This window comes from Dipodomys ordii, unplaced genomic scaffold (genome assembly GCF_000151885.1).
Source record: "Dipodomys ordii isolate 6190 unplaced genomic scaffold, Dord_2.0 Scaffold24, whole genome shotgun sequence".
Classification (NCBI taxonomy): Eukaryota; Metazoa; Chordata; class Mammalia; order Rodentia; family Heteromyidae; genus Dipodomys; species Dipodomys ordii.
In genome coordinates, this window is record NW_012267240.1 from 13,291,980 (window position 1) to 13,303,435 (window position 11,456).

The window sequence follows — 11,456 nt, forward strand, 5'->3', positions numbered from 1 at the left end:
AATTGTTGTTAAAGAATAAGGGTAGCCATTGAGTCTTAGGGGAAGACTGAGTTGCTGAATAGAAATGAAAATAGTTATATGAATATAGGATTCAGACCACAGGTATCTGCCTTCTTTAGTATGGGATACTTTATGTACCAGTTATTCTTTGCTGGTTACTATTTCTCAGCATCACTACTTCATTGATAATCAAAAACCCTTCCAATACATATAGGTAAAATTCAATGTTATTACTTATAAATAGGGAAACATTTCTATGTTACTACAAAAAATAATAATCTCATCTTCTTCATCAGTGAAATTTCAAAAATCTTTGCTTAATTTATTATAAATTATCTAAGCCAGTTAGAATAGCAAAACATCATGCTACAGTGCTAAAAACAAGGGAATATGCATCTTGATGACCACTGAGTCAGACTAAATAATCCGAGTCACAGGCATGAAAATATACATAGGCATGACATGATCTTGTACTTAAATAACCCCATGGACTCCACTCCCAAGTTACTTGAACTGATCCAGAACTTTGACAAAATAGCAGGGTATAAAATTAACCCTCAAAAATCAATGGCTTTTCTATATGCCAATCATGAGAAGAGCATGGCTGAAAATAGGAAAGCAACAACCTCTGTAATAACCCCACAAAATAAAAAAAACGTAGGAATTAACTAAAGAAGTAAAGGACCTCTATAATGAAACTTTAAAAACCTGAAAAAGGAAATTAAAGCCGAATTAAGGAAGTGGAAAAACCTCCCATGCTCCTGGATTGGGAGGATTAACATCATGAAAATGACAATACTGCCAAAGGCTATCTACAAATGTGATAATCAATATCCTAACCTCATTCTTCAATGAAATAAAAGAAGCAGCCCAAAAACTTATATGGAACAATAAAAGACTCCAAATAGCAAAAACAATCCTTAGCAGAAAGAACAGTGCTGGAGGAATGTCAATACCAAATTTCAAACTCTAATGCAAAGCCATAGTAAACAGCCAGGTACTAGCACAAGAACAGACCTGAGGACCAATTGAATAGAACCGAAGAGCCAGAAATGAACCCACAGACCTATAGCAGCCTAATCTTCGATGAGGGAGCTAAAAAAAAAAAAAAATAAGAATGGAAGAAAGACAGCTTCTTCAGTAAATGGTGCTGGCAAAATTAGTGAAACACAAGTACAAAACAAAAGCTAGATCCCCATATATCACCTTGCACCACAATCAACTCCAAGTTGATCAAAGACCTTGAAGTCAAAGCAGACACCCTGAAAACATTACAGAAAAGAATAGGAGAAACTAGGGCTCCTTGGCACAGGCTGAAATTTTAATAGAGACCAAGATTGAACAAATGGGACTGCATGAAACTGCAGGGCTTCTGCATGATAGAGTATGATCAATAGAAAGCCCACAGATTGGGAGAACATCTTTACTAGCCATACATCAGACAAGGGTCTCAGATTTAAAATATACTTAGAACTCAAAAAATTGAATCCCCCAACAACAAATCCTCAATGAAATAACTGCCCAATTAATAAGTGGGCTAAAGACTTAAAGAAATACTTCTCTGAAGAAGAAATAAGAATGGCCGATAAACACATGAAGAAATGCTCAACTTCTCTAGCCATAAAAGAAATGCAAATCAAGACAACATTGAGATTCTACCTCACCCCAGTTAGAATGGCTATAATCAGGAAATCTAATAACAACAGAAGCTGGAGAGTATGTGGCCAAAAAGGAACCCTACTGCATTGTTGGTGGGAGTGTAAACTTGTTCAACCACTTTGGAAAGCAGTATGGAGATTCCTCAAAAGACTCGACATAGAGCTCCCCCGTGACACAGCAATCCCATTTTTGGGCATTTACCCAAATGATCACAAACAAGACCATACTAAAGATGCCAGCACAACTATGTTTATCGCAGCATTATTTACCACAGCTAGGATATGGAAACAACCCAAATGCCCCTCAGTAGACGAATGGATTAAGAAAATGTGGTACACACACACACACACACACACACTGGAATTCTATGCCACCATCAGAAAGAATGAATTTGCCGCATTTGTTAAGAAATAGAAAGACTTGGAAAAAGTTATATTAAGTGAAGTAAGCCAGGTCCAAATAAGTAATAAATGATTACGACAAGCAGAAATGGGCAAAAGCCATGTACATATGACCATATAAGGTGATGTTAAGCAAAATGAAGCCCAAGATAGGGACACAAGATTTTATCTTTGATTTGTTGTGTTTCTGGGTCTCTTAAGAAAACACAACAAATCAAAGAGAGGTTGGACAAATAGGATTGCATGAAATTGCAGAGCTTTTGCATGGCAAAGGACATAGCTAGCAAGATCAATAGCCCACGGACTGGGAGAAGATCTTCACTAACCATACAACAGACAAGGGTCTCATATCTAAAATATACCTGGAACTCAAAAAATTAAATCCCCAATAACAAATCCTCAAAGAAACAACTGCCCAATAAATAAGTGGGCTAAAGACTTAAAGAGAAGCTCCTCTGAAGAGGAAAGAAGGATGGCAAATAGACACCTGAAGAAATGTTCAACCTCTCTAGCCGTAAAAGAAATGTAAATCAAACAATACTGAGATACCACCTCACCCCAGTTAGAATAGCTATAGTCAAGAACTCTAACAACAACAGATGCTGGAGAGGATATGGACAGAAGGGAACCCTACTGCACTATTGGTGGGAGTGTAAATTTGTTCAGTCACTTTGGAAAGCAGTATGAAGGTTCCTCAAAAGACTCCACATAGAGCTCCTCTGTGACCCAGCAATCTCACTGTTGGGCATTTACCTAAATGATCACAATCAAGACCATACTAAAGTTACCAGTACAACCATTGCTAAGATATGAAACCAACCCAGATGCCCTCAGTAGATGAATGGATCAAGAAAATGTGGAATGGAATTCTATGCCTCCATCAGAAAGAATGACTTTGCCCCATTTGTTAGGAAATGGAAAGACTTGGAAAAAAATATATTAAGTGAAGTAAGCCAGGCCCAAAGAAACATCGGTCCCATGGTTTCCTTTATTTGCAATAACTAGTATATGTCTGAGACAAGCAGAAAGGGTCAGATAAGTTGATGTTAGGCAAAATGAACCCCAAGATAAGGACTCAAATGGTTTCTCTTTCTTGCTATCATTTCCTTCATATTTATAAGGTGATTTTTTTTTTGTTGCCTTGTATGTCCCTCCCCCACGGTATAATCCCTGTTTTCCCTGTATTTGATGTTGGTTATAATTTGTGGAGGGGAAGGGTAAAAACAAATGGTTTAAGTAGGAATACAGGTGGACCCATTGGAACAATGAAATATACAAGATGGTTTTTCGAAAATGGAACTTTACAACTTTGCTGCAGATGGGAGGGCGGGGATGGTAAGGGGAAACAGGGGAAACAAAGGAGGAGGCAACAATGCTTGATAAGAAATGTACTCATTACCTTGCTCATGTAATTGTGCAACCCCTCTGTACACTATTTTCACAATAAAAAACCTTATTAATAATAATTTTAAAAAGATTTTATCTTTGTTGCTCTTGTTTTTAATGTATTTATATGTACTATGCTATTTTTTTGTTTCTTTTGTATGTTCTTCCCCCATGGTATAACTCCCGTTTTCACTGTATTTGATTCCACTGCCCTAATCTTGTATATACATTTTTCTAATTTGGAGAGGGGAAGGGAAAAAACAAAATGCTGAAATAGGGATACAGGGTAACCCATTGTTAACAATGAGATGTACAAGTCACTATGTTGAAAAGAAACTACAACTTTGCCGGGGAGGGGGGGAGGGAGGAAGGAGGGGAGAGTGGAGGATGTAAGTGGGACAGAAAGGGATGGTAAGGGTAAAACAAAAGGGGATAACAATTCTGGGTAGGAAAAGTACTTATTATTTTACTCATGTAACTGTACCCCCTCTGTATAGTATCTTTATAATAAAAAATATATAAAATACACAGGCTTTTTTGTTTTTTGTTTGTTTTTGTTGGTCGTGGGGCTTGAACTCTGGGCCTGGGCGCTGTCCCTCGCTCTTCAGCTCAAGGCTAGCGCTCTACCACTTGAGCCACAACGCCACTTCTAGTTTTCTGGTGGTTTTTTGGAGATAAGAATCTCACAGATTTCCCTGCCTGGGCTGGCTTTGAACCGAGATCCTCAGATCTCAGCCTCCTGAGTAACTAGGATTACAGGTGTGAGGCACCAGCACCCGGCCTACACAGGCTATTATTAAGTGCATGGTTACTATTACTATACCAAGACTGTCTTCAAGTAATTTAGCATATCCTAAGGGAAGACAGTAAATGATTTCGAATAATGACCAAAGTTATGTGTATAGTGAGCAATCAAGGAAGAGAAGACATAGGCAACATGAAACTTTTTATATGTCATTAGTAAACAAAGATTGTTTGTGAAAAATTTCTGCATGCTTTTTCTGAAAACATAGGTAAAATGTAAGACTAGTAAAAATCAGCTCTTCTGCCAGGCACTGGTAGCTCATGCCTATAGTCCTAGCTACTCAGGAGTCTGAGATGTCAAGATTGTGGTTCCAAAGTAGCTTGAGCAGGAAAGCCATGACTCTCTCCAATTAACCGCCAAAAACAGTAGAAAGTGGAAATGTGGCTCAACAGGTAGAGCACTAGCCTTGAGCAAAAAGGCTTAGGGATAGGACCAATATCCTGAGTTCAGAGTTCAAACCCCAGGACCTGCACCAAAAAAGAAAAAAAAAACAACTTTTCAACTATTTACTTAGCCTCTAGTGTTATTTGAAACCCAGTACCACAAAGGATGGAGTTTGTCCTTATACCCTCATGGGGAAGCTTGTGTCAATAGAAGTTTTTATATGGTCGCGTGTTTGGGTATGTGTGTAGTGTGTGTATAGTATATGTATAGTGTGTGTGTGCATGTGTGTGTGTGTGTGTGTGCATGTGTGTTTGGTGCTGGTCTTGGGGCTTGCACTCAGGGTGTGGGCACTATCCAGGAACTTTTTCTCAAGGCTAGCACTCTACCACTTGAGCCACCACTCTGCTTTTGGCTTTTTTAGTGGTTAATTAGAGATAAGAGTCTGGCTTTGAACAGTATTCCTCAGATCTCAGTCTCCTGAGTAGCTATGATTACAGGCATGAGCCACCAGGGCTTGGCATCAAAAATTATTAGACTATGGCTTAAGAGTCTTCTGTTGCTGCGTTCAAACTAACGTTAGCTCTACTGGCTGGCTACCTTTTTCTGTTTTTGCTACCTCCAATATGAGGGGTAGACGACCATAGATTGATCTCCGTGACTCAGACTATGGAACCACTTCCCCCAGTCCTTTTGCCTTTAAATTGTTTTTCAGATAGGGTCTCACACTGTTGTGTGGACTGGTTTAGGATTGTGATCTTCCTACCTCTGCCTCCCCGAGTAGCTGGGATTATAATCATTTGTGCCACCACACCCAGCTGCTATCCATATCTCAAGCACCTTTATATTTTCTGTGCTTATCTGTTGTACCTCACCCATATAGCTGTCCTTTTCCTTGGGTGGTTTCTCCAAATACTGCTTGTTTTTTTTGTACACCCCCTTCTCCCCCAAGCCCAGAATGACGTCAGGCCATCTCCTTAGACCCCAGGGGCACCATTCTCTGTGGGGCTCAGCCCACAGAGTATGACCCAGCAGCATTTAGAACCTCAAGTCCTGAGCACCGATACCTTCACCACCATGGTTCTGTTCAGTATTTAGTTCTGTCCCAAAGATGAGAGTGGCAGAATTGAGAAGAACCAATAATCACAGCCCTTCTAAAGTAGTGCTTGGCATTTAAGTAGTTATAAAATGCCTATTCCATCCTTATTTAGGAAATTACACACTACAAAGAATTTCTAAAGAAGCCTTCTAAACAAATGCAAGGAAAATCCTTACAAAGTACATGCTGACAACCACAGGCAGACACATTATATTTTGTGTTAATTCAGTAATCTTTACTTTCTTCTCCACTCTTAGCAGCTGTGATTTTTTGCTAGGTTTACAGAGTTTGAGAGCTCAAGAGTTACACAAGTTTTAGGATTTTTTTTTTTTTCGGTCGGGTCGTGGGGCCTGAACTCTGGTTCTGGGCGCTGTCCCTCAGATCTTCAGCTCAAGGCTAGCGCTCTAGCACTTGAGCCACAGCGCCATTTCCGGATTTTTTCTTTCTTTTTTTTTTTTTTTTTGCTTATGTGGTGCTGAGGAATCGAACCCAGGGCCTCAGGCATGCAAAGCAAGCGCTTTACCACTGAGCCACCTTCCCAGCCCTAGGATGGTTTTTATATTGTTTACTTCACATGGAGTGTTTCTGTTTTTCTTAAACACAACAACTAAGCAAAGAGTCTCATGGTTAAAAAAAAAACACCACCACCACCACCAAAACAGATTAAAAAAAAAAGTGTTTTTGCAGAGAACTAGTGTACAGTTATGGGAGGTTAAGTTCCAGACATGAGACTGGTCTGTTCACTTACTCTAGGAACTCATTAAACTCTTTGTAGCTACTTTTACTTCAGTGGGGTAGGAATTACAGCTGATGGATGCTTGGCTTGAGAAGGAATAGTTAGGCCCAAGAGAGTGAAACCAGAGGAAGGCAAAAAATAGCTTAATACACTTGCTGATTGCGAAGTGATCACTCAAACACATGCAAATGAATTCTGATAATTAGCTGTGATGACTTTAAAGGCCAGAGGGGAGCCAAATAATTGCCACTGCCATCCTCACTCAGGTCAGGGCATTTCCAGCTTCCTTTTGGCCTTTTGAAGCTAAGGCTTCAAAAACACTCAGACATTTAAGAAAGATCAGTTTTTTACTTACTTGGACCTCATCTGTGGTTGCTATGGAATGTAGCTTATATACTAGCTTATTTTTTTTTGCAAATATTTTTAGATCATGATCACTAATAATTGGCTCAATGTGAGCCCTTACCACATGGCAATGACAGTGCTTAATTTATCTCATGTACTTCCTTAAAGCCTCTGAAGTGTGGCATCACTTCCAGTTACTAAAAAAGAACCTCAGCAGGTTTAAATGAGTTGCTCAGGGTTCTGTGTTTGATAAATGAGGACCTGGACTCAAACATCAGGGATTTTAACTACAAAACCATACGCTTTCTCATAGCCACTGAAACATCAAGAAATCACATCTACTTTAATATTTTTATTTCGGGGCTGGGAAGGTGGCTCAGTAGTACAGTGCTTGCCTTGCATGCATGAGGCCCTGGATTCGATTCCTCAGCACCACATAAACAGAAAAGGCCAGAAGAGGTGCTGTGGCTCAAGGTTGTAGAACACTAGCCTTGACTTGAAGAGCTCAGGGACAGCGTCCAGACCCCAGAGTTCAAGCTCCATGACCGACAAAAAACACATACTTTTTTATTTTCATTTTTTCTATTCATTTTTACAAAATTTCTATTTCATGACATTATAACATAATTCATGGAAATAAAGCTCACTGATTTCTTAATATTTTTATCAATTCATTTTTACAACTTAAATTTACTCTTAATTATAAATTTAATATTATATTTTAATAAATATTAATGAATAATCCATAACAACTCAGATTTATTGTGCTTTTGTTATACATTTTAAAGTATAACCTTTATATTTTCTCATTGAAATATTTAATATATATCTATTTAAAATTTCCCTTAAAATTTTTAACCTTAAATTTAGAAAATTGCGTGAAAAGGTCATAATTAAATCCACTGTAAAAATGCAAGAATTTTTTTTTAAGTGGGGTCAGGATGGAAGCAACCCAGATGCCCCTCAGTAGATGAATGGATCAAGAAAATGTGGTATATATACACAATGGAATTCTATGCCTCCATCAGAAAGAATGACATTGCCCCATTTGTTAGGAAATGGAAAGACCTGGAAAAAATTATATTAAGTGAAGTAAGCCAGGCCCAAAGAAATATAGATCCCATGGTTTCCCTTATTTGCAATAACTAATATATGTTTGAGACAAACAGAAACTGTCAGACAAGTTGATGTTAGGGGAAATGAACCCCAAGATAAGGATTCAAATGTTTTTTTCTTTCTTGCGATTGTTTCCAACATATTTATAAGATGATTTCTTTGTTGCTTTGTATGTACCTCCCCCAGGGTATAACCCCTGCTTACACTGTATTTGATGTTGATATAAGTTGTGGAGGGGAAGGGAAAAAACAAATTGTTTAAATAGGGATACAGGTAGACCCATTATAACAATGAGATGTACAAGACATTATGTTGAAAAACGAACTTTACAACTTTGGTGGGGTGGGGGTTGGGGGATGGGGATGGTAGGGGGGTGTGGGGTGGGTGTGGAGAGGGGTAGAGATGGTAGGGGGAAACAAAGGAGAAGGCAACAAAGCTTGATTTAAAAATGTACTCACTATATGCCCATGTAATTGTAACCCCTCTGTATGGTATTTTCACAATAATAAAAATAAAAAGTGCCGTCAGGGAAGGAGATGATAAGAGTAATAGAAAGGGCGAATATGATCAAAGTATAAAAATATATTAAAAATTTTCATTTCCACATTATAGAGACCATATGTATCCTTTAAAAAAAGTAAAAAAAAATATGATCATATTAGACAATTTTTTCATCATATTAAAAAAAACTGTTGCCTTCTCTTTTGAATGGCCATGCATAATTATGTTCATTAAAGAGAGAATGCCAAATATTTAGCCAGTCAGACAACTTCTCTTTTCCCTAGAAAGCAGAAGCTGGGGCACAGTGTGTGTAGGAATCCATCCATACACAATCTGTCCTTGCACAACCCAGGAAGAAGTAGGCAAGCAGGTATAGGGAAGGAGGGAGGGAAAGGGAGAAAGAGAGAGAAAGAAAGAGGGAGAGAGAGAGAGAGAGAGAGAGAGAGATGGTTACTGACTTGCCTGCCACTATGTGTGATTGATTGCTTGAACTTTACTCAGAGGTTTCACATAAACCTTGTGTCAAGAGAGTCTGTTAGGGAGAAGATGTCATTTTTCAGCCTGTCACCCCTGGCCTCAGGTTTGCTCCTTTAGTGTGACTCCTGGCCTCCACCATACCACTTGTGATCCACAGGGATGGCCTGTGGACTACCCATTCAGGGGGATCTGCACAAAGATGCTGGGCAAAGACACATGAGACTGAAAAGATCTTATTAAGGGTCACCTAAGAGATACCTACAATATTATTAAACTTCATTTGAGATTTTAAAAATGTTTAAAAATTGTCTATACTTCTTTTTAAAAAATGTGAGATCAACAGGTATTTCCATCTGAATAGATATAGTTCCCCAGGAACAATCTGTTAAATCTCATGCCAACCAACATGGAATAACTTTCGAATGCTCTCACAGCTTGTAAGTCCTAGGAATGAAAAAATGAGCTGAGCGAACATGAAAGTTCAGGATTCTCTTGTCTGCAACCGAGCCCTCTTTCATCTATCAAGCTTTCTCTTGTCTCTTACATGCAACATTCATTCTCAGCAACAGGAACATGGAATTAAACAAGAGGGAAGCCGGGTGCCAGTGGCTCACCCCTGCAATCTTAGCTACTCAGGAGTCTGAGATCTGAGGTTCAAAGCCAGCCCGGGCAGGCAAGTGAGAGTCTCACCTCCAATTAACCACTAGAAAACCAGAAGTGGTGCTGTGGCTCAAGTGGTAGAGCGCTTGCCTTGAGCTGAAGAGCTCAGGGACAGTGCCTAGGCCAACAGTTCAACCCCTATGGTCTACAAGAAAAAAAAAAAGAGGGAGATAGTTTTACTTGAAAGGTGATATTCTGATAAGAAAACAAAACACTGAACTTCATCATTCTTTGTACTTGTGATAAGCTGTACAAAGGCCACACACTACACTGTATGTGACGGCATTTACCACATCTAAATATAGGTATTTATCTTATTCTGGAGAGCTGGGGGGAAGGGCATCAACCATTTTTGTTTTGGGTGCCTGTGTCACTACTGGGGCTTAAATTGGGCCTGAGTATACTCTTCTACTTCAGCTACGTCTAGCTTTTTGTTCATCAGTTGGAGATTGAGGACTTTCCTTCCTAGGCTGGCTTTGAACTGCAATCCTTAGATCTAAGCTGCCTAAGTACTTAAGTATTTGGTACCAGGATTTGGTACCAATGTCTTTAATAAACAGCCAAAAGAGAAATGAAATTCCCACATCTGTAATATTTTCAAGAAACTTTAAATTTTATGATCTTCAAATAATTTGAGCATTTAAATTAAAAATTCAAGTGAAAGTTGGCCCTTCAAAAAAATAATTAATAAACACATATACTCCAGGGTAGCTTTTACAATTGGAAGTTTCTAAAAATTCATTGTGAAAGAAACTTCAACAGAACGAATGGCATAATATTTTGAATGCCCTTAAATATAATAACTCATTTTCCTCTGAGACTACGATAACTTTCTAAAACAGCCCAGAGTCATTCAAAGCTAAGCATATAATCAACTTGGGAGATAAACTTTCTAAATTAAAAATTTGCTTGACTAATAAAATAGTGAGCTATCTTCCTTATATACTTCATGTGTTATCTCACAAAACCACTCTTATGACTTGGCAACATTTTGGAGAGAATGTCAGTCCTACTAAGGATCCCAAACGTTTTCTTAATTTTTCATGGTTCCCATAAGTCATCTTTCTGGAATTTTTATGAAGAACTCAAAATATATTTGAGGGAATTTCTCAGCACAGACCTGTCAAGAGAGGGGAATCACAGAATATGGAGATAGCCATTTGTGTATAGTCTTGGCAGCAAGAAAAATCATTGAAAGCATTTCAGTAAATAAAAATGTACACACACATATATACATTGACATGACACATTACATATATTTACCCTCCCACATGTCTATACACATACATGTACATATATACATATATCACAGCATGTGTCCACATATCATACTATATGCATCGTATGTATACTAAAATTCTACATATTTTTCATAATTTTAAGCACTCAACTAGCCAGAGATTTGTAGAATGTTTTCCTTCTCTTATAATGACAAAATTGGAGTCAATAGTAACAAAGGGATAATTTGCTGCTTTTATTTTGCCTATCCTGCTTATTTAAATTCAGGTGTCATGTTAGCTTCCTAATCATTGTTTAGGTGGATAAACAAGTAATCTGTAGTACTGTCTAGCAGAAAAAATCCTGAAATTCATTTTTTTCTAAATGGCGCTGCTATTTGGAATAGCCAAGTCCTCAAGTGATTTTTTTTTAACTAGAGAAACATCTGACATTTGTTTTCAATATTTATTTTGAACTTATATGTAATAATTGCACTTATATACAGGATCAAGTCTGGTGTTTTGATACATGTATATTTTATGTGATGATTAAAAGTAATCATACCTCATTATTTTTTTTTTGGGGTCCGGTCGTGGGGCCTGAACTCTGGGCCTGGGCGCTGTCCCTCAGCTCTTCAGCTCAAGGCTAGCGCTCTACCACTTGAGCCACAGC

General features: G+C 38.3%; 1 protein-coding gene across 3 annotated transcripts in view; it reads right to left on the minus strand.

The window, feature by feature from the left end:
• The window catches only part of Cacnb2 (calcium channel, voltage-dependent, beta 2 subunit), a 300,754-nt gene that overhangs the window by 35,040 nt on the left and 254,258 nt on the right, over positions 1-11,456 (minus strand). The gene's annotated exons all lie outside the window — the stretch shown is intronic.